This window comes from Lolium rigidum, chromosome 6, assembly GCF_022539505.1.
Source record: "Lolium rigidum isolate FL_2022 chromosome 6, APGP_CSIRO_Lrig_0.1, whole genome shotgun sequence".
Lineage (NCBI taxonomy): Eukaryota > Viridiplantae > Streptophyta > Magnoliopsida > Poales > Poaceae > Lolium > Lolium rigidum.
The window spans coordinates 306,215,748-306,241,004 of NC_061513.1; positions in this window are offsets into that span (position 1 = coordinate 306,215,748).

Below are 25,257 nucleotides of genomic sequence, written 5' to 3' on the forward strand. Positions count from 1 at the left end.
ACTAGACTAAAATCCCCGTGTGTCCTCAAGAACGTTTGGTCATTATAAGTAAACAAACCGGCTTGTCCTTTGTGCTAAAAAGGATTGGGCCACTCGCTGCAATTATTTCTCTCGCATTTTACTTACTCGTACTTTATTTATTTGCTACATCAAAACCCCCTGAATACTTGTCTGTGAGCATTTACAGTTAATCCTTCATCGAAACTGCTTGTCAACACCTTCTGATCCTCGTTGGGTTCGACACTCTTATTTATCGAAAGTACTATGATACACCCCCTATACTTGTGGGTCATCATAGAGCACCGGAGCAAAGCATTAACACTCCGTGAAAACATGTGATCCTCATATCTAAGCCTTCCCCTCCAGTTATCCCGATTCTGTTGTCACTCGGGGCCTCGGGTTCCGGACATAGACATGTGCAAACAACTTGTAGATACAATCTAAGAAATAAGTATAGAGCTTAAATCTAAGATCATGCCACTCGGGCCCTAGTGACAAGCATTAAACACAACAAGATTGTAGCAACAATAATTTCACAAACTTTATAGATAGACTAATCATAATGTAACAATCCATCGGATCCCAACAAACACAACACCGATTACATCAGATGAATCTCAATCATGTAAGGCAGCTCATGAGATCATTGTATTGACGTACATGGGGGAGAGAATACCAACTAGCTACAGCTAGAACCCGTAGTCCATGGGGGAACTACTCACGGAGAATGATGGAGGCGGTGGCGTCGATGGAGATGGCTTCCGGGGCACTTCCCCGTCCGGCGGCGTGCCGAACAGAGATTCTGTCCCCCGAATTGGAGTTTCGCGATGGCGGCGTCGCCCTGGAGTCTTTCTGGAGTTTCGTCAATTCGTATCGCGTTTTTAGGTCGAAAGGGCTTATATAGGCGAAGAGGCGGCGCAGGAGGGGCACCAGGGCGCCCTCCCCATAGGCCGGCGCGGCCAGGCCTGAGCCCGCGCGGCCCTATGGTGTGGGGGCCCCAGGCCTCCCCTCTGACTCCCCTTCGGTGTCCTGGTCCGTCTCGGTGAATTATGATGTTTGGTCTTCGTTTCGTCGAATTCCGAGAATATTGCCCGAACAACCTTTCTGGAACCAAAAACAGCAGAAAACAGGAACTGGCACTGTGGCATCTTGTTAATAGGTTAGTTCCAGAAAACGCATAAAAACATTATAAAGTGTGAGCAAAACATGTAGATATTGTCATAAAACAAGCATGGAACATCAGAAATTATAGATACGTTTGAGACGTATCAAGCATCCCCAAGCTTAGTTCCTACTCGCCCTCGAGTAGGTAAACGATAACAACAAATAATTTCTGAAGTGACATGCTACCAACATAATCTTAATCATACTATTGCAAATCACATGAGATGAATGAAGTGACTCAAGGCAATGATCTATAGTTGCTAACAAATAGATAACATATAGCAAAACTTTTCATGAATAGTACTTTCAAGACAAGCATCAAAAGTCTTGCATAAGAGTTAACTCATAAAGCAATAGATTCAAAGTAAAGGCATTGAAGCAACACAGAGGAAGATTTAAGTTTCAGCAGTTGCTTTCAACTTTCAACATACATATCTCATTGATAATTGTCAACACAAAGTAATATGATGAATGCAAATAAGCAAGTATGTAAGAATCAATGCACAGTTGACACAAGTGTTTGCTTCTAAGATGGAAGGAAGTAGGTAAACTGACTCAACATAAAAGTAAAAGAATGGCCCTTCGCAGAGGGAAGCAGAGATAAAATCATGTGCTAGAGCTTTTCAAGTTTTGAAATCATATGGAGAGCATAAAAGTAAAATTTTGAGAGGTGTTTGTTGTTGTCAACGAATGGTAGTGGGCACTCTAACTACCTCATCAACCAGACTTTCAAGAGCGGCTCCCATGAAGGACGTTATCTCTACCAGCAAGGTAGATCATTGATGCGCGTAGATGTACACGTCCGTTGGGAACCCCAAGAGGAAGGTGTGATGCGCACAGCAGCAAGTTTTCCCTCAGAAAGAAACCAAGGTTATCGAACCAGTAGGAGCCAAGAAGCACGTGAAGGTTGTTGGTGGAGGAGTGTAGTGCAGAGCAACACCAGTGAAACTGGCGCCAACGTGGATCATGCACAACACAATCAAAGTACTTTGCCCCAACGTAACGATGAGGTTGTCAATCTCACCGGCTTGCTGAAAACAAAGGATTAAGCGTATCGAGTGGAAAATGGTGTTTGTTTGCAAAGAACAAGTAAGAACAGATAGAATGTATTCAGATGTAAAAGAATGAACCGGGGTCCACAGTTCACTAGTGGTGTCTCTCCAATAAGATAACTAACATGTCGGGTGAACAAATTACGAAGTGGGCAATTGACAAATAAAGATTCAATACATATCAACGATGATTACTATGTGATTTAATCAGGGCATTACGACAAAGTACATAGACCGCTATCCAGACATGCATCTATGCCTAAATAATCCACCTTCAGGTTATCATCCGAACCCCTTCCAAGTATTAAGTTGTAAACAACAGATAATTGCATTAAGTATGGTGTGTAATGTAATCAACACAAATATCCTTAGACAAAGCATCAATGTTTTATCCCTAGTAGCAACAAGCACATCCACAACCTTAGAACTTTCTCGTCATCGTCCCGCATTCAATGGAGGCATGAACCCACTATCGAGCATAATTACTCCCTCTTGGAGTTACAAGTATCAACTTGGCCAGAGCCTCTACTAGCAACGGAGAGCATGCAAGAACATAAACAACACATATATGATAGATTGATAATCAACTCAACATAATATTCTATATTCATCGGATCCCGCCAAACACAACCTGTAGCATTACAAATAGATGATCTTGATCATGTTAGGCAGCTCACAAGATCTAAACAATGATAGCACATGCGGAGAAGACAACCATCTAGCTACTGCTATGGACCCATAGTCCAAGGATGAACTACTCACGCATCAATCCGGAGGCGGACATGATGATGTAGAGCCCCTCCCAGGTGATGATTCCCTCTCCGGCAGGGTGCCGGAGGCGATCTCCTGAATCCCCCGAGATGGGATTCGCGACGGCGGCGTCTCTGGAAGGTTTTCCGTATCGTGGCTCTCGGTACAGGGGTATTCGCGATGAAGGCTATATGTAGGCGGAAGGGTAGGTCAGGGGGGCTCACGAGGGCCCCACACCATAGGGCCGCGCGGCCACGGCCCAGGCCGCGCCGCCCTGTGGTCTGGCCACCTCGTGGCCCCACTTCGTTATCTCTTCGGTCTTCTGGAAGCTTCGTGGAAAAATAGGACCCTGGGCGTTGATTTCGTCCAATTCCGAGAATATTTACTTACTAGGATTTCTGAAACCAAAAACAGCAGAAAACAACAACTGGCGCTTCGGCATCTTGTTAATAGGTTAGTGCCGGAAAATGTATAATAATGTTGTAAAGTATGCATAAAACATTCAAGTATTGTCATAAAAGTAGCATGGAACATAAGAAATTATAGATACGTTTGAGACGTATCAAGCATCCCCAAGCTTAGTTCCTACTCGTCCTCGAGTAGGTAAACGATAACACAAATAATTTCTGAAGTGACATGCTACCAACATGATCTTGATCAACATTATTGTAAAGCATATGAGATGAATGGAGTGATCTGAACAAAAGATTGCTAACAAAGATAATGACTAAACAAATGAATCAAATAGCAAAACTTTTCATGAATAGTACTTTCAAGACAAGTATCAACAAGACTTGCATAAGAGCTAACTCATAAGCAATAAATTCAAAGTAGAATGCATTGAAGCAACACAAAGGATGATTAAGTTCCAGCAATTGCTTTCAACTTGTAACATGTATATCTCATGGATATTTGTCAACATAGAGTAATATAACAAGTGCAATAAGTAAACATGTAAGAATCAATGCACACAGTTAACACAAGTGTTTGCTTCTAAGATAGAAAGAAGTGGGTAAACTGACTCAACATAAAGTAAAAGAATGGCCCTTCGCAGAGGGAAGCATGGATTACTATTTTTGTGCTAGAGCTTTTGTTTTGAAAAACATAGAAACAATTTTGTCAACGGTAGTAATAATTCATATGTGCTATGCATAATACTTCCTACAAGTTGCAAGTCTCATGCATAGAGTACTAATAGTGCTCGCACCTTGTCCAAATCAGCTCGGAAAACACGGATTATCATCGCATAACATATGTTTCAACCAAGTGTCACAAAGGGGTACCTCTATGCCGCTTGTACAAATGTCTAAGGAGAAAGCACGCATTGGATTTCTCGCTTTTGATTATTCTCAACTTAGACATCCATACCGGGACAACATAGACAACACATAATGGACTCCTCTTTTAATGCTTAAGCATTCAACAACAAATAATATTCTCATAAGAGATTGAGGTTGTATGTCCAAACGGAAACTTCCACCATGATACATGGCTTTAGTTAGCGGCCCAATGTTCTTCTCTAATATATGCATACTCAAACCATTTGATCATGAAATCGCACTTACTTCAGACAAGACGAACATGCATAGCATCTCACATGATATCCAACAAAGGTAAAAAGTTGATGGCGTCCCCAGAAACATGGTTACCGCTCAACAAGCAACTTATAAGAATTAAGACACATAACTACATATTCATCACCACAATAGTTTTTAAGCTATTTGTCCCATGACCTATATATTGTAAAGGTAAAGGAATGAAATTTTAAAGGTAGCACTCAAGTAATTTACTTTGGAATGGCAGAAAAATATCACATAGGAATGAAATTTTAAAGGTAGCACTCAAGTAATTTACTTTGGAATGGCAGAAAAATATCACATAGAGAGTGGATTTGGTGACCGGGTGTATACGTGAGCACGCAGTCATCACCGTTGGATTCGCTTTAAGATGCTAGCCTCACAAACTGAACCCAAACGGCGTGACCTGGTTTTGTCCGACACGACCTGGACTGTCCCACCGAATACTAGTACTACTCAAGTCAAAAAAAAAGAATACTAGTACTACTCTGGCACTCTGCCCACCTTCTTCTCCACTCGTCCACTCCGTTGATTTCGCTCGCCCCAATCTTCCTCAGATGCCCATCTTCTTCTCCACTAGCCCCAATCTTCCTCAGACCCATCCATCCCCTCGTACAGGTCCGCGCGCGCCGATGCGGGCCCCTTCGCCGTGGTCGACCTCGCCGGCTTCCGCTCCGTGCGCGTCACCCAGGGAACCCCGGCCACCGCGTGGGTTGACTCCGGCGCGACGCGTCTCGCGTTCCCGGCGGGCCTGTGCCCAACGGTGGGCGTCGGCGGCCACCTCAGTGGTGGTGGCTTCGGCATGCTCCTGCGCAGGCACGGACTCGCAGCCGACCATGTCGTCGACGCCTTGCTGGTCAACGCCGAGGGCCGGCTCCTGAACAGCACCACCATGGGGCGCGACGTCTTCTGGGCCATCCGCGGCGGAGCTGGCGGCGGGAGCTTCAGGATCGTGCTGTCGTGGTGGGTGAATCTCGGCGGCGCTGGCGGCGGGAGCTTCGGGATCGTGCTTCGGGATCGTGCTTGTTTTGGAACAAATCTGATTTGGTCTTTATTTTATCGACAGAAATTTTAAGAATTTGTTGCCGGCCCGACTGGCTGGGGATGAGCCGGCCCGACGCGGAGCTTGACGAGGCGACGAGAGGAGGCATGGCAACGGGAGGGGTCAATCGCGTTTTTGAGGTGGCCCGTCCCTCGATTCGCCTGGGAGGCGCGAGCTCGAATAGATCAGGCGGAGGAGCTTCAAATCCGGCGAACGGCGGAGCGTGGGGTGGCCGGAAGGCAAGGGGACGCGGTGGCAAACTGTCATGGCAGCAGCAATTGAGCACCGCCGGAGGGAGGAGCGCGTCCACCTCCTGCCGCACCGCGACCTCCACCCCATCTAAAACGCCAGATTCCGGCGCGATTCCGGCGCTCGTCCGTCCGCGAGCTCCCCTGGCCCCTCACGTGCTGCTCCAGGAGCAGCCACTCCGCGCCGGCTCGTACCTGACGTCCGCGAAGAGATCGCCATGGGATCGTCGTTTTGCTCATGGTTGTTCTTGCTCGCCGCAGACGGGGGCCCTGGTTTGTCGCGTTAAGTACGGGCCGATTCGTTCTTAACTGTTAAGTACGGGTACAGTAATAGGCGGGAGGGGAGGTGCGTGTGTGTGACGAGCTCACGGCAGAACTAACACCGTCGGACACATGTCAGTCTCTCACCGCGTGCTCACGTATACACCCGGTCACCAGGCTTCATCCGTAGTAGGTAGATATGGTGGACACAAATGCATGGGTTTTGGCTCAAGGTGTTCGGATGCACGAGAAGCATTTCCTCTCAGTACAAGGTTTGGGCTAGCAAGGTTGTTTGAAGCAAACACAAGTATGAACAGGTACAGCAAAACTTACACAAGAACATATTGCAAGCATTATAAGGCTCTACACTGTCTTCCTTGTTGTTCAAACACTTTACCCGAAAATATCTAGACTTAGAGAGACCAATCATGCAAACCAAATTAAACAAGCTCTATGGTAGTTCTTCATTAATAGATTAAACTACATGATGCAAGAGCTTAAACATGATATATGAGAGCTCAAACAATTGCCAAGTTAATCCAAACCATATGCAGCATTTTCTGATTCCAACCAAATAGCAATTTAATGAAGCAATTTCAGCCTTCGCCATGAACATTAAAGCACAATTAAGAACACAAGTGTTCCATATGAAAAAGCGGAGCGTAATATCTCCAATATAATAATGATGGGATCCAACTTTATTCAAACCAAAACAAAAATAAAAGCAAACCGACGCTCCAAGTAAAGAACATAAGATGTGATGGAATAAAAATATAGTTTCACTAGAAGTGACCTGATAATGTTGTCGATGAAGAAGGGGATGCCTTGGGCATCCCCAAGCTTAGATGCTTGAGTCTTCTTAAAATATGCAGGGATGAACCACCGGGGCATCCCCAAGCTTAGACCTTTCACTCTTCTTGATCATAGTATATCATCCTCTTCTCTTGACCCTTGAAAACTTCCTCCACACCAAACTTCAAGCAAACTCATTAGAGGGTTAGTGCATAATCAAAAATTCACATATTCATAGGTGACACAATCATTCTTAACACTTCTGGACATTTCAGTTAATGGAACAAAGAAACTCATTCAACATAGCAAAAGCGGCAATGCGAAATAAAGGCAGAATCTGTCAAAAACAGAATAGTCCGTAAAGACGAATCTGGCAGGGGAACTTAACTTGCTCAAATGGAAAAACTCAAAACTAATGAAAGTTGCATACATATATGAGGATCACGCTCGTAAATTTTCAGATTTTGTTGATTTTTCTACAGGGAAATCTGTACGAATTCGTGACAGACAACAATGCTGTTTCTGCGCAGCGATCCAAATCTAGCATCAACTTTAGCATAGAAACTTTACTTGGCACAAAAACATGATAAGGAGAGGTTGATACAGTAGTAAACAACTTCCAAGACTCAACAATACAGTAAATAAAATGTAATTTGGGTTATCTCCCAAGAAGTGCTTTTCTTTAACGCCTTTCAGCTAGGCGCAGAAAGTGCAAATCAAGTAACATCAAGAGAAGAAGCATCAACATCATAACTTGTTCTAATAATAGAATCAAAAGGCAACTTCATTCTCTTTCTAGGGAAGTGTTCCATACCTTTCTTGAGAGGAAATTGATATTTAATATTACCTTCCTTCATATCAATAACAGCACCAACGGTTCGAAGAAAAGGTCTTCCCAACACAATAGGACAAGATGCATTGCATTCAATATCCAAGACAACAAAATCAATGGGGACAAGGTTATTGTTAACCTTAATGCGAACATTATCAATCCTTCCCAAAGGTTTCTTTTTAACATTATCAGCGAGATTAACATCCAAATAACAATTCTTCAATGGTGGCAAGTCAAGCATATCATAAATTTTCTTAGGCATAACAGAAATACTTGCACCAAGATCACATAAAGCATTACATTCAAAGTCATTGAATTTCATTTTAATGATGGGCTCCCAATCATCTTCTAACTTCCTAGGAATAGAAGCTTCAAGTTTTAATTTCTCTTCCCTAGCTTTAATGAGAGCATTTGTAATATGTTTTGTAAAGGCTAAATTTATAGCACTAGTATTGGGACTTCTAGCAAGTTTTTGTAAGAACTTTATAACTTCAGTAATATGACAATCATCAAAATCTAAACCATTATGTTCTACAGCAATGGAATCATTGTCACCAATATTTTGAAAAATTTCAGCAGTTTTATCGTAAGCGGTTTTAGCAGTTTCAGGCAATTTTGCGCGCTTTGTACTAGGAGTAGAAACATTGCCAACACCAATTATTTTACCATTGATAGTAGGAGGTGTAGCAACATGTGAAGAATCAACATTACTAGTGGTGGTAATAGTCCATACTTTAGCTACATTATTTTCTTTAGCAAGTTTTTCTTTTTCTTCTCTATCCCACCTAGCATGCAATTCAGCCAACATTCTAATATTATCATTAATTCGAACTTGGATGGCATTTGTTTTAGCAAACCTAGTATCTTTAACTTCCTTAGGCATAACTTTCAATTTTAAAAGATCAACATCAAGAGCAAGATTATCAACCTTAGAAGCAAGAACATCAATTTTACTAAGCTTTTCTTCAACAGTTTTATTGAAAGCAGTTTGTGTGCTAATAAATTCTTTAAGCATCACTTCAAGACCAGAGGGTACACTCTTATTATTATTGTAAGAATTACCATAACCATTACCATTATTAGAAGGATATGGTCTATAGTTGTTGTTACCATAATTATTCCTATAAGCATTGTTGTTGAAATTATTACTCTTTATGAAATTCACATCAACATTTTCTTCTTCAGCAACTAATGAAGCTAAAGGAACACTATTAGGATCAATATGAGATCTACCATTTGCAAGCATAGACATAATAGCATCAATCTTATCACCCAAGGAAGAGGTTTCTTCAACAGAATTTACCTTCTTACCTTGTGGAGTTCTTTCAGTGTGCCATTCAGAGTAATTGATCATCATATCATCAAGAAGCTTCGTCGCGGCGCCCAAGGTGATGGACATAAAAGTACCTCCAGCAGCTGAATCCAATAGGTTCCTCGAGGAAAAATTCAATCCTGCATAAAAGGTTTGGATGATCATCCAAGTAGTCAGTCCATGGGTTGGGCAATTCTTTACCAAAGATTTCATTCTCTCCCATGCTTGAGCAACATGTTCATTATCAAATTGTTTAAAGTTCATAATGCTACTTCTCAAAGATATAATCTTAGCAGGAGGATAATATTTACTAATAAAAGCATCTTTACATTTAGTCCATGAATCAATACTATTCTTAGGCAAAGAAAGCAACCAATATTTAGCGCTTCCTCTTAATGAGAAAGGAAACAATTTTAGTTTTATAATATCACCATCTATATCCTTATACTTTTGCATTTCACAAAGTTCAACAAAATTATTAAGATGGGCGGCAGCATCATCAGTACTAACACCAGAAAATTGCTCTCTCATAACAAGATTTAATTTCATAGAATTCTGCTGTAGTAGCAGGTGGAGCAACAGGAGTACATATAAAATCATTATTATTTGTGCTAGTGAAATCACACAACTTAGTATTTTCAGGAGTACCCATTATAACAGTAATAAAGTAAACTAGGCAAATAAAGTAAAGACAAGTAACTATTTTTTTTGTGTTTTGATATAGAGCTAGTAAATAAAACAGTAAATAAAGTAACTAATTTTTTTGTGTGTTTTCAATATGAAGCAAACAAGACAGTAAATAAAATAAAGTAAAGCAAGACAAAAACAAAGTAAAGAGATTGGATGTGGAGACTCCCCTTGCAGCGTGTCTTGATCTCCCCGGCAACGGCGCCAGAAAAAGAGCTTGATGCGCATAGATGTACACGTCCGTTGGGAACCCCAAGAGGAAAGTGTGATGCGCACAGCAGCAAGTTTTCCCTCAGAAAGAAACCAAGGTTATCGAACCAGTAGGAGCCAAGAAACACGTGAAGGTTGTTGGTGGAGGAGTGTAGTGCGGCGCAACACCAGTGAAACCGGCGCCAACGTGGATCCTGCACAACACAATCAAAGTACTTTGCCCCAACGTAACAGTGAGGTTGTCAATCTCACCGGCTTGCTGAAAACAAAGGATTAAGCGTATCGAGTGGAAAATGGTGTTTGTTTGCAAAGAACAGTAAGAACAATAGAATGTATTCAGATGTAAAAGAATGGACCGGGGTCCACAGTTCACTAGTGGTGTCTCTCCAATAAGATAACTAACATGCTGGGTGAACAAATTACAGGCGGGCAATTGACAAATAAAGATTCAATACATATCAACGATGATTACTATGTGATTTAATCAGGGCATTACGACAAAGTACATAGACCGCTATCCAGACATGCATCTATGCCTAAATAATCCACCTTCGGGTTATCATCCGAACCCCTTCCAGTATTAAGTTGTAAACAACAGATAATTGCATTAATTATGGTGCGTAATGTAATCAACACAAATATCCTTAGACAAAGCATCAATGTTTTATCCCTAGTAGCAACAACGACATCCACAACCTTAGAACTTTCCGTCACCGTCCCGCATTCAATGGAGGCATGAACCCACTATCGAGCATAATTACTCCCTCTTGGAGTTACAAGTATCAACTTGGCCGAGCCTCTACTAGCAACGGAGAGCATGCAAGAACATAAACAACACATATATGATAGATTGATAATCAACTTAACATAATATTCTATATTCATCGGATCCCGCCAAACACAACATGTAGCATTACAAATAGATGATCTTGATCATGTTAGGAAGCTCACAAGATCTAAACAATGATAGCACATGCGGAGAAGACAACCATCTAGCTACTGCTATGGACCCATAGTCCAAGGATGAACTACTCACGCATCAATCGGAGGCGGGCATGATGATGTAGAGCCCCTCCGGTGATGATTCCCCTCTCCGGCAGGGTGCCGAAGGCGATCTCCTGAATCCCCCGAGATGGGATTCGCGACGGCGGCGTCTCTGGAAGGTTTTCCGTATCGTGGCTCTCGGTACAGGGGTATTCGCGACGAAGGCTATATGTAGGCGGAAGGGTAGGTCAGGGGGGGCTCACGAGGGCCCCACACCATAGGGCCGCGCGGCCAGGGCCCAGGCCGCGCCGCCCTGTGGTCTGGCCACCTCGTGGCCCCACTTTGTTATCTCTTCGGTCTTCTGGAAGCTTCGTGGAAAAATAGGACCCTGGGCTTTGATTTCGTCCAATTCCGAGAATATTTCCTTACTAGGATTTCTGAAACCAAAAACAGCAACTGGCGCTTCGGCATCTTGTTAATAGGTTAGTGCCGGAAAATGTATAATAATGCTGTAAAGTATGCATAAAACATTCAAGTATTGTCATAAAAGTAGCATGGAACATAAGAAATTATAGATACATTTGAGACGTATCAATCATCCCTCTTCTCTTTTGTTTACACATGTATTTTAGTTTCATTATTGATGACACTCCTCCCAACCTTTTGCTTACACAAGCCATGGCTAACCGAATCCTCGGGTGCCTTCCAACATTTCACATACCACGGAGGAGTGTCTATTTGCAAAATTAAGTTGCTTGCTGATAGATCAGGGCAAAACACGTGAAGAGAATTATTAATGAAAGTTAATTAATTGGGGCTGGGAACCCCGGTGCCAGCTCTTTTTGCAAAATTATTGGATAAGCCGATGAGCCACTAGTCCATTGTTGAGAGTCTGTCAGAAGTAAATGACAAGATCGAAAGATAAAACACCACATACTTCCTCATGAGCTATAAAACATTGACACAAATAAGAGATAATAGCTTTTGAATTGTTTAAAGGTAGCACATGAAGTATTTACTTGGAATGGCAGGAAATACCACGTAGTAGGTAGATATGGTGGACACAAATGGCATAGGTTTTGGCTCAAGGTTTTGGATGCACGAGAAGCATTCCCTCTCAGTACAAGGCTTTGGGCTAGCAAGGTTGTTTGAAGCAAACACAAGTATAAACCGGTACAAAAAAACTTACATAAGAACAAATTGCAAGCATTATAAAACTCTGCACTGTCTTCCTTGTTGCTCAAACACTTCTACTAGAAAATATCTAGACCTTAGAGAGACCAATCATGCAAACCAATTTTCAACAAGCTCTACGATATTTCTCCACTAATAGGTTTAAACTACATGATGCAAGAGAAACATGATCTACTTGAGAGCTCAAAAAAATTGCCAAGTATCAAATTATCCAAGACAATATGAAGCATTTTCTGGTTCCAACCGAATAACGATAAGTGCAATAGCTTCCAACTTTTGTCATGAACCTTAAAAGTAAAACGAAGAACATCAGTGTTCATATGAAAAAGCGGAGCGTGTCTCTCCCCCACACAAGGATTGCTAGGATCCGATCTTATTCAAACACAAACAAAAATAAAAGCACACAGACGCTCCAAGTAAAGCACATATGATGTGACCGAATAAAAATATAGTTTCAATAGAAGAAACCTAATAAGTTGATGAAGAAGGGGATGCCTGGGGCATCCCCAAGCTTAGACGCTTGAGTCTTCTTGAAATATGCAGGGATGAACCACGGGGGCATCCCCAAGCTTAGACTTTTCACTCTTCTTGATCATATATCATCCTCCTCTCTTGACCCTTGAAAACTTCTGCCACACCAAACTTCTCATAAACTTCATTAGAGGGGTTAGTACTCAAAAAACTTTAATACACTTTGGTCCTGTAGTGACACATTGCAAGAACTCAATAAAACATTAGCTACAGACTCTCCACGTCTAGAAAGCCTCACTTAAAGTCCACAAGAGACAATGCAAAAAACAGAGACAGAATCTGCCAAAACAGAACAGCCAGTAAACACGATTTTTTACGAGGTACTTCCGTTGCTCAAATCAGAAAACTTAAAACTAATGAAAGTTGCGTACATATCTGAGGATCACGCACGTATATTTGCAGATTTTTCTGAGTTACCTACAGAGAATCATACCCAAATTCGTGACAGCAAGAAATCTGTTTCTGCGCAGAAATCCAAATCTAGCATCAACCTTCTATTAGAGACTTCACTTGGCACAACAATGCAATAAAATAAAGATAAGGAGAGGTTGCTACAGTAGTAACAACTTCCAAGACACAACAAAACAGTAGCAAAATAAAGACATGGGTTATCTCCCAAGAAGTTCTTTCCTTATAGCCATTAAGATGGGCTCAGCAATTCTAATGATGCACTCGTAAGGAATAAGAGTAGAAGCAAAAGAGAGCATCAAAAAGCAAATTCAAAACACATTTAAGTCTAACCCACTTCCTATGCATAGGAATCTTGTACACAAATAAATTCATGAAGAACAAAGTGACAAGCATAAGAAGATAAAACGAGAGTAGCTTCAAAAGTTTCAGCATATAGAGAGGTGTTTTAGTACCATGCAAATTTCTACAACCATATTTTCCTCTCTCATAATAATTTTCAGTAGCTTCATGGATAAACTCAACAATATAATTATCACATAAAGCATGTTTTTCATGATTCACAAACACATAATTTTTATCAAGCTCAGAAATAATAGGATTAAAACTTTCAAACCCACTTTTATCAATAATATAACAAGATGATTGATCAATCTCAAAAGATATGGGACTCATAGATAAATTCAAGAACTCTCCAATCCCATTTTCATTAGTAGTATAATTAATATTATCAAGTAACATAGGACCATCATCTAGTGCTTTATCATAAACATTTGCTAAGCAGAACTCTTTAGTACCATGCATTTCAGTATCAGGCACAAACAAAGCATTATCATAACATTTTTCGAAATAGCATGGATTATCATAGATAACAGTAGCATAATTATTCTCACAAGTTTTACTCATAGGTAATATTTCAAGAGAATCCACAAGAACATAACATTCATCCTCTTTCGGTAAGCATGGACGACAATCAAATAGTGTAAGAGATAAAGAGTTACTCTCATTAGAAGGTTGGCATTGGTAGCTAATCCATTCTTCCTCCTTTTGTTCATCACTCTCCTCTTCTTTTTCATCCAATGAGCTTTCAGGTTCATCAATTTCCTCCTCTTTTTCATGCAATGAGCTTTCAGGTTCATCAATTTCTTCTTCCACTGATTCCTGCAAATTGTGAGTGCATTCTTGTGCATTAATGAGTCTCTCTTTATAATCAATGATATAAGGATTATCACTGTAGCTTTCTATGCAAAAACTAAGGATGGAAGAGACATAATCTTTAAGGTCCTTACAAACAGCACAAGTTTCATAATTTTTAGACATGAATGATTCTATCTCAGAGGCTCCCATAAATAAGACAAATTGTTCTACCTCTTCGAACCCAAAATGAATATAGCTATTCCAATTATAGTTCTTAATTAAAACTTCCTCACTAAAGCCACATTGAAATTTAAGATGTTTAGTATCCTGTTTAGAGCAACAATTTATATCATGGCGTTTAAGCAAGATTTTAGCAATTGTATTCAATTTTTCTATCACAACACTCATAACTTTACCCTTTCTTGATTCTCTATAATTATTATATAATTCTATAAGATCCAAATAGGTTATAGGTTCTCCCATAATAGCGGTTTTTAATTTTTAGGTTTTTCAAATTTTTATGGATTTTCGGGTATATAGGGAAAATAAAACAAGACAAAAATAAACTAGGCAAAAGTAAACTAAGCAAAATAAAACTAGACAAAAATAAACTAAGCCCAAATAAACTAGACAGAAGTAAACTAGCAAGACAAAATAAAATAAAAGCAGAGAGAGGTGGAGTGTACTCCCCAGGTGAACTTATGAGTAGAGCTATGCCTCCCCGGCAACGGCGCCAGAAAATAGTCTTGATGACCCACAAGTATAGGGGATCGCAACAGTCTTCGAGGGAAGTAAAACCCAAATTTATTGATTCGACACAAGGGGAGGTAAAGAATACTTATAAGCCTTAACAACCGAGTTGTCAATTCAGTCGCACCTGGAAAAGCACTAGTAACGAGGGTGATGTGAAAGTAGCGAGTAATATGAGAGCAGTAGTAACAGTAACACAACGAACAGTAATAGTAACACGAAGCAATGGCACCGTAAAATAGTTGATACTACTTCCAATGACATGTAGAACGAGTATATGATGATGAGAGATGGACCGGGGTTCCCAGCTATCTACACTAGTGGTAACTCTCCAATAACAAGTGTTGGGTGAACAAATTACAGCTTGGGCAATTGATAGGATTGAAATAGCATTAAGACAGAACATCAAGTCTATTAATCATGTAGGCATGTTTTCCATATATAGTCATACGTGCTCGCAATGAGAAACTTGTACAACATCTTTTGTCCTACCAGCCGGTGGCAGCTGGGCCTCTAGGGAATCTACTGGAAATTAAGGTACTCCTTTTAATAGAGCACCGGAGCAAAGCATTAACACTCCGTGAAAACATGTGATCCTCATATCTAAGCCTTCCCCTCCAGCTTATCCCGATTGCTTGTCACTCGGGGCCTCGGGTTCCGGACATAGACATGTGCAAACAACTTGTAGATACAATCTAAGCAATAAGTATGGAGCTTAAATCTAAGATCATGTCACTCGGGCCCTAGTGACAAGCATTAAACACAACAAGATTGTAGCAACAATAACTTCACAAACTTTATAGATAGACTAATCATAATGTAACAATCCATCGGATCCCAAAAAACACAACACCTATTATATCAGATGAATCTCAATCATGTAAGGCAGCTCATGAGATCATTGTATTGAAGTACATGGGGGAGAGAATACCAACTAGCTACAGCTAGAACCCGTAGTCCATGGGGGAACTACTCACGGAGCATGATGGAGGCGGTGGCGTCGATGGAGATGGCTTCCGGGGCACTTCCCGTCCCGGCGGCGTGCCGAAGCAGAGTCTCGTCCCCCGAATTGGAGTTTCACGATGGCGGCGGCGCCCCTGGAGTCTTTCTGGAGTTTCGTCAATCTGTATCGCGTTTTTAGGTCGAAAGGTCTTATATAGGCGAAGAGGCGGCGCAGGAGGGGCACCAGGGCGCCCTCCCCATAGGCCAGCGTGGCCAGGCCTGAGCCCACGCAGCCCTATGGTGTGGGGGCCCTAGGCCTCCCCTCTGACTCCCCTTCGGTGTCCTGGTCCGTCTCGGTGAATTATGATGTTTGGTCTTCGTTTCGTTGAATTCCGAGAATATTGCCCGAACAGCCTTTCTGGAACCAAAAACAGCAGAAAACAGGAACTGGCACTGTGGCATCTTGTTAATAGGTTAGTTATGGAAAACGCATAAAAACATTATAAAGTGTGAGCAAAACATGTAGGTATTGTCATAAAACAAGCATGGAACATCAGAAATTATAGATACGTTTGAGACGTATCAATGCTCAAATCGTCCTCAAGATCAAAACCTCACCAAAGTTTAAGGCGGATTGTTTGGCTTGGGAACCAGAGAAGAACGGTGTTTTTACGGTGTGTAGTGCTTACAAGCTAGGACTCTCTTTGTCTCTTCAGGATAGGGATTATGTAACGTCTATTGATGCTTGAACTAATGACAGAGATATATGGAGAATCATATGGAAGAGTCAGGTCCATGAGAAGGTGCGCATATTCGCGTGGAGAGCAGTCAGAATGCTTTAGCAACAGAGATGAATAACGTAGGAGGATCATATATGTTACTGGTCTCTGTACGGTGTGCGGCTTGGAGTCTGAAGATATGGCGCATATGTGCTCCAGGTGCCCATATGTTGTGGCTTTCTGACAGGCTATGAGCGAGGTCTGGGTGTTGCCAAAGACAGACAATTCCTTGGGCCCAGAGAGAAATGGCTGGAGGAGCTCCTACTATCTCTGTCAAAGGATACGTGTGATAATGTATTGATGATCCTATGGAGAATTTGGTTTGTGCGTAATGAGATTACTCATAGCAAACCGATGCCAGATTTGGAAGGATCTAGGTGGTTCGTCTGTAGCTACATGGCTTCTTTGATCAACCTTCCAAAGTCAAGTACGGAGGAGATGCTCAAGGGGAAGAAGCCGGTGGACCAGTGTTACCTGCCAAAACCCACCGGCGGGCAATGGTTAAGCAACACGAAGAGCCGGGAGGCTCCCAAGGCCGCTTAGTGGACCCTGGCACCTCGCGTCGTCCCGCAAGTCTTCCAGCCACGTCCTGGCGGTTGCTAGGGCGTGCCACCTGACCTAGACCCGATCAGGAAGGTGTTAGATTGCTTCGATTGTTCCTGCATGGTAGACACGTAAACATTAAATACGAGCCCTATCGGCTCTCAGGTTGCCCTGTGGATCGGCTCAAAGAGCCGATCGCCCCATGGTTCACGTTGGATTTGCAATGACATGGGGATCCTGCTTGATCAAAACAAAGCTAAACCGATCTACGACAGTTTAGGGTTTTCACCGCATAACCGGAACGTCCTACGTGTAGTCGGGCCTAGCGTGATACGGAAGATGATGCAAACTACCCCTACAAGAGGCCTAAAAACCAACATAACGTTAATTCCCGGAACATCCCTTGTAGGAACGGTAAACAACACCTAACGCACTACCGGATCGTCCGACCCCAGCATAAGGCCTAACTATGCAGATATTAAACTAATCCTTGCGGAGCAAGGAGCAACTATAACGGATCGGATCTACTAGGTAACGAACAAGCAAGATGCTGCCCTTACACCCGGATAGGTGTAGGGCAGCTAGGTGTCAAGGGACGGCATTGCCACGCAGATATGCACGAGAAAGCATCAATGCAAGCCCCTAAACACCTAAAGATAAGTAGTGCTGCTCGCCATCAACAACGCTTCAGCACGAGCAGCACAAGGTAGACGAATAAACGTGTATCGCCTAGATCGCGAGATGCGATCTAGGCAGCATGATGCTTACCCGGAAGAAACCCTCGAAGGAAGGGGTGGCGATGCGCCTGATTTGTGTTTGTTGTGAACGTGATTGTCCGTCTTTTCTCGATAACCCTAGATACATATTTATAGTCCAAGGGACTTTCTAATTGAGGCGTGCACCTAACCGTGCACGAGCCAGACTCTATCTGTTAATTCTAAACACGATACGATCTACTATATTACAGATACACGGGCAATTTAGCCCAAACTCTTAGCGCAAGGCCGCTTCGAAGATGCTCCACGTGTATGTCCTTCAAGCCCATCTTCACTTACGGCCCATCTCCTGACTTGGCCAAAATCTGGTGATAACACATGCCCCCCTGGTTTTGGTAATGATAATTTCAAAACCATCTGTTTTCCTTCGAGGGGTCATGTCATGGCAGAGCAGAACCGTCGCAGTATTCTTCATCATGACGCCTTGCCTTCTCAACTTCTCTGCACAATTTACAGTTTTGGCATCATGTCCTCGAGAACCGTCATGGCATTAAATCTTCACTGCATCCCCTTTATTTATCCAGTGCTGGACGGTTCGCCACTTCATCCCCTTGCTCGTTCTGTCCACCAGCACCAAAAACCCTCTTCCCCGCAGCAATGTCTTCCTCTTCTTCTACCTCCTCAGGCCTCTCCCTCCAATCTTCGCCAAAGAATGAAGACGCCCTCTACTCCAGGGCGAACCCCATCTCCTCCGACAAGGAGGAGAAAAGAATAAAGAAGGAAGAGGCCTCCTCCTCCGCCAGGTACCCGCCGACGAAGCGCTCCCGCATGTGGGCGGACAGCGAGGACGATGATGATGACGAGGAAGGAGAAGAAGAGGAGGAAGATGATTCCTCCTCGTCCGCTGGGTATCCGCCGAAAAAGCGTTTCCGCGCTTGGGCGGACAGTGAGGATGATGACGATGACGAGGAAGAAGAGGCTCCGGCCGAAGACCTGGGTAGCAGCGACGAGGAAGTCTCCGGAAGCAGCGTCGACGGCGGCTCCGGCGCCGACGATGAGGCCAGCGAGGATTAGCACTGTAGAATTAGTAGTCCCTGAGCAATCGGCTCTTCTTTTGTTCTTCCTTTCTTGAGCAATCGGCTCTTCATTGTAAAAATCCTCTCTTATTAATGAAGAAAATTTCTCTCAATCACCTTTGCTTTCTTGTCAATTTGGCCGATTGTTCAACGAAGTCACTACTCAAAGAGCCGATGGCAACGCATCGGTCTCTTTTGACAAATTTCGAGATAAGTCAGTTCAGATCCCAAAATTTCAGTCGAACAGGACCAAATCGCGATCGTGCAACTGTAGACCTTGGCAATCCGAACCTTCTGAACCTAATGTTAGCTTTGACGGTCAAAATCCCGGAGTCAAAACCTTCAGGAGAACTCCAGGACCATTGCTGAAACAATCCTGACGTTGAGGTTGATACGCCTGCACACCAGGTACCATTTGCCCACAACTTCCCTCATAATGTCCTGTTCCTTTGCCGCAGTAAACTGGTCCAGAGCCTATCAATGATAATGGCTCCCCTTTCAAACCCTTTAGACCGACTCTAACGGTTCTTCTCTTCAATAATTCACCACTGTTTTACAATAACTGTGGTGCAGAGCTAGCCGATTTTAACCAAAATCGGCTCCCAAAAGCAAAGGATTTTCAGAAGCAGCTGCCCCCCGAGCCTCAGTCAAGGCGAGAATAGCAGCAAGGAAGGTAACTGCCAGGAAAGCACCAGGATTTGATGTACCACAAAGGCTCAACAGGACCAAAAAATCCCTTCTCCGAACCAAGAAGCTTCTCATGCCACGGCTTCTTAACTCCTCCTGGCTCAATCCTTATGATTCGCTGTTCAGATCAGTTCACCATCCTTGACGATGACTCTGCAGTTGAAGCCCTGGCCAATCGCGAGGCTTGATCAAGTGGCAGCTTAAACTCTGTATTTCTAAAGTCGATGTCCGAGCATCGGCTGAGCCGAATTTTTTTGTATTTTCGATTTTTTATTAACCGATCGATTCATGAATCGGCTCCGCTGGTACATACTTCATGGTGTCTTGTACCTTCTCCGTGTGTATGCCCCCCGAGCCGAATCCTTCAAGTGATTGAAGATATCGGCTTTTCAGCCAATTCAGGCTTGTCTCACAAATTACCATGTTAAAAACATGGCAACTAGTAAATGTGATGAGACTGATTTTAGCCGATTGCTGGAGTCGGCTTCCCTTGCAGTTGTTGATCCAACTATTTGCTGGTAAATGTTGGCCATGGCTTATCCCCAGGACCAATTTTGATCTCTTCTAGTCCGTCAGCTGTTGTAAACTCATATCCCAGCTTCCTATCGCCTGCCAAATCATTGATGAACACCGGCAGAAGGTATGGTGAGGATGATTTTGGCCGATCGCTAGAATCGGCCTCCTTTCCTACTGCAATGTTTACTGAGAGTTTACAATTTCCTGGTACTCTGATTATGCTACGTGGCTTACTTGAGGTGAAATCCTTGCTTTTTATTTTTTGGGGCCGATCGCAGGGATCGGCCTCGCCACGTACGTCCGTAGACTTGGATCTTGCTACTCTGTCAGGCCAGTGGATAAGACCAGCCTTAACCCGTTTTTTGTAGCTTCGATGCGCTCGCAGTCGTCCAGATTGATTTCGGAGAGCGGCTCTTGGTCGTTTGCTTCCCAGATGTTCATGGCAGCCAAAGAGATATCAACTGACTCGTCTGCATGAACAACCTCCACTTCATCTCCATCCCATTGTATGATGCACTGATGCATTGTGGATGGAATGCAACAGTTAGCGTGGATCCAATCCCTTCCTAACAAGACACAGATAAGTGCTCTTGCTGTCGACGATGAAGAAGGACGTGGGGATGGTTTTTCGGCCGACAGTTAAATCCACGTTCAGAACACCCTTGGCTTCTGACGGTTGGCCGTTGAAGTCGCTTAGCGTGACGTTGGTCTTGATCAGATCTTCAGTAGAACGTCCCAAACGTCGTAACATGGAGTACGGCATTATGTTGACTGCTGCTCCCGTGTCAACCAGCATCTTACTAATAGGCTGCCCATTGATATAACCCTTTAGGTATAGGGCCTTGAGATGCCTGTAGCTCTTTTCTTTTGGCTTCTCGAAGATAACTGGTCGTGGACCGCAATCAAACTGCGCCACTGATACCTCTTCATCTCTCGGAGCACAAAACTCTGACGGGAGAACGAACACCATGTTTGTATCAGCCGATGTCCCTGCATCGGCTTTTGTCTGCTTGGGTTGCCACACTTTCTTTGGTGGGCGAGCCTCTGTCTCCAGCGTTTGCTGAATTTTCGCGGCCAGATCGGGCCGCGCTTTTCGCAGTGTGTACAGGTACTGTGCCTCGGCTTCTTCCAAGTTCCTTAGCCGCTGCACTCTGCGCTTTTGGGAGTGGCTGAGTCCATCAGGGCACCACCTTGGTCGGTGATACCTATCTTCTTCTCCATCTGACTCCTCAAAGTCTTCTTCTTGAGATGACTCAGCTTGTTTATTATGAGGTGGGAGAGGCCCTAGACGCTCGAACACTGAAACTTCATTTGCCCTCCTCCTTTGATGTTTGCACTCTGGGCAGTTCTCGATTGTTGGCAATCGGCTCATTCCGGAGTCCCAGCAATGTTTGAAGAAAGGACAGCTCCAGTGCTTATCCATGTTGTCTTGCTCCCTTGACCTCCCTCTAGCACGACGCTCGTACCCGTCGTTGTTTCTGTCGTGCTGACGATACCTCCTGTCCGCTGCATCTGACCGATGATATCTTTCATCGTCTTCGTCGTGGCGCCGACGTCGGTCGTACTGCTGCTCATATTTGTTGAGGAGATGCACGGAGAGTGGGCGTTGATACCGTATGCTTCTCACCTCCTCCTCGGTTAGGTATCGTCTATCATCATCCTGGGGCCGGTCGCGTGGAACGGCCTCCTCTTTATCTTTGCCACGAGAGTGGCTGCTCTCTGCTTTATCTTTGCCATGGCGGCCCACAAGCCCTGCCATATTGACATCAAAAGAGAACCCTGGTTCCCTTATGGAGTAGCTTAGGTCCACCATGTTGACGTCCGGAAACGGACGCATGTCTACCTTCATGGCAAACTGTCCGAAAGTTAATTGGCCTGATTCTATCGCCATCTGAATTTGTGCGCGCAATACTTTGCAGTCGTTGGTGGTGTGCGTAAACGTATGATGCCATTTGCAGTATGGCCTTTTGTTCATCTCTTGTGCCGTAGGGATCTTGTGGCCTTCAGGTAGCTTCAACTGTTTCTCTTTCAGTAGCAGATCGAAGATCTGTTCAGCTTTGCTCACATCAAAGTCAAACCCTCTTGGAGGCCCTGGTGGGTTCACCCATTTGTAGGACACAGGTACTGCCGTCCGAGTCCATTCAGCTACTGCGACTTCCTGATCTTCTGCAGAATCTTCATCCTCATCAGCATTGACTAGGCTTATCGCGCGCTTGAACTTGTCTTGGTATAGTTCTGGATGGCGCTGTTCATATAAGGTCAGTCTCTGGACCATGTGCGCCAGCGAGTTGTACTCCACTTGGAACGTCAGATCCTTGAATGACGCTGCAAGGCCTGCCACGGCCAGCTCGACTGCTTATTTCTCAGTTAAATGAACCGAATAACATTGGTTCTTGACAGTTCTGAAACGCTGAATGTATTCAGACACTATCTCTCCTCGCCTTTGCCGAACCTATGCTAGTTCGGCAATGCCAGCTTCAGTAGCTTCTGAATGATATTGTGTGTGAAACTGTTCCTCTAGCTGCTTCCATGATCGCACCGAATTTGGCTGCAACGAGGTGTACCATCCAAAAGCTGGACCGGTGAGGGATTGCGAAAAGAACCTCACCCGCAGCTGATCCGATGTCGAAACCATGCCCAACCGGGCCAAGTATCGGCTCACGTGCTCGATTGAGCTAGATCCTTCGACCCACTGAATTTGGTGAAGTCCGGGAGCCGGTACTTAGGTGGTAGTGGGATCAGGTCAAACTCATTGGGGTACGGCTTGGAATAGCCGATTATCTTCTTCTTCGGCAGGATGCCGAACCGATCTCTCGGGACTCGCACCGATCTGATCCGCGGTGGAGGAAGTAGCAGCTGAGCTTTCATGAATTGGTGCGGTGGCATACTTGGCTAGCCACGCCCGTTTCTCGGCGTCGCCCCCAAACTCCCCGTTCGTCGCAGCCGTTCCTCCCGCCGGAACAATTGCTCCTCGCTCCGGCAATCACTCCTGTCGGAGCCTCGGATCGCCCTGCGTCCAGCTTGTTGCGGTCCGGCACAAACGTGCACACGTATCCGTGCGGGATCTCCTTGGGCGGCTCATATAAGAACCGATAGTCGCCCGGATCACCTCCAACCTTGTAGACAACGTATGCCGGTGAACCTTGTTGCCGTGGAGCTGCCATCGCGTACGGCAATGGTGGCCTGGTGTGGAGTTGCACCTCTCCCTGGTGAGTCCCTAGAGCAGGTCCTGAAGGGGAGTACTGATGCTTCATGATCTCTTGCACCACCTGGAGCGCAATGCGCTCCAAAGTATTTATCAGGCTCTCAGAATGCCGATGCAGCGAATGAGCCACCACGTAGTTGATTTCCTGTCGCAGGGCTCTGGTACGTTCCTCTGAAGGGAGAGATAGATCCAACCCTTCGAGGACGCCTTGTGGCGTGAATCCTTTGAACCTGATGCCGTGCGAACGGGTCTTCTCAAAGGAGCCGATGAGTTTGGCTTCAACGATGGCCTTCAGCTCATCGTACTTCTTCTTGTGTTCCGCAGGAAGATCCTCGTATGTGATCTGTTCCTCTGCCATCTCGGATGTCGGTGTTGACGTGGATGTTGCAGAAGATTGTCCCACCGGGCGTGCCAGAATGTGTTACCTGCCAAAACCCACCGGCGGGCAATGGTTGAGCAACACGAAGAGCCGGGAGGCTCCCAAGGCCGCTTAGTGGACCCCCGGCACCTCGCGTCGTCCCGCAAGTCTTCCGGCCACGTCCCGGCGGTTGCTAGGGCGTGCCACCCGACCTAGACCCGATCGGGAAGGTGTTAGATTGCTTCGATTGTTCCCGCATGGTAGACACGTAAACATTAAATACGAGCCCTATCGGCTCTCGAGTTGCCTCGTGGATCGGCTCAAAGAGCCGATCGCCCCATGGTTCACGTTGGATTTGCAATGACATGGGGATCCCGCTTGATCAAAACAAAGCTAAACCGATCTACGACAGTTTAGGGTTTTCACCGCATAACCGGAACGTCCTACGTGTAGTCGGGCCTAGCAGATACGGAAGATGATGCAAACTACCCCTACAAGAGGCCTAAAAACCAACATAACGTTAATTCCCGGAACATCCCTTGTAGGAACGGTAAACAACACCTAACGCACTACCGGATCGTCCGACCCCAGCATAAGGCCTAACTATGCAGATATTAAACTAATCCTTGCGGAGCAAGGAGCAACTATAACGGATCGGATCTACTAGGTAACGAACAAGCAAGATGCTGCCCTTACACCCAGATAGGTGTAAGGGCAGCTAGGTGTCAAGGGACGGCATTGCCACGCAGATATGCACGAGAAAGCATCAATGCAAGCCCCTAAACACCTAAAGATAAGTAGTGCTGCTCGCCATCAACAACGCTTCAGCACGAGCAGCACAAGGTAGACGAATAAACGTGTACTGCCTAGATCGCGAGATGCAATCTAGGCAGCATGATGCTTACCCGGAAGAAACCCTCGAAGGAAGGGGTGGCGATGCGCCTGATTTGTGTTTGTTGTGAACGTGATTGTCCTTCTTTTCTCGATAACCCTAGATACATATTTATAGTCCAAGGGACTTTCTAATTGAGGCGTGCACCTAACCGTGCACGAGCCAGACTCTATCTGTTAATTCTAAACACGATACGATCTACTATATTACAGATACACGGGCAATTTAGCCCAAACTCTTAGCGCAAGGCCGCTTCGAAGATGCTCCACGTGTATGTCCTTCAAGCCCATCTTCACTTACGGCCCATCTCCTGACTTGGCCAAAATCTGGTGATAACAACCAGTCAATGTATAACCAGAGTAGCACTATAGCCGTCGCACCAAAAATTTGCTCCTGGTTGCGACCGCCGACATGCTTGATGAAACTGAATGTTGATGGCTCGTTCATGGATGTAGATGAAACGGCAGGAGCTGGCATGATCCTCCGAGCTCATGATGGAATAGTTGCCCTTACTGCCTGCAGGGTCCTTACGACAATGTAGCTCGGCGCTGGAGGCAGAACTTTGTGCCTTCATGGAAGGTGTCGCTCTAGCATCTGATTGCACTCAACAAC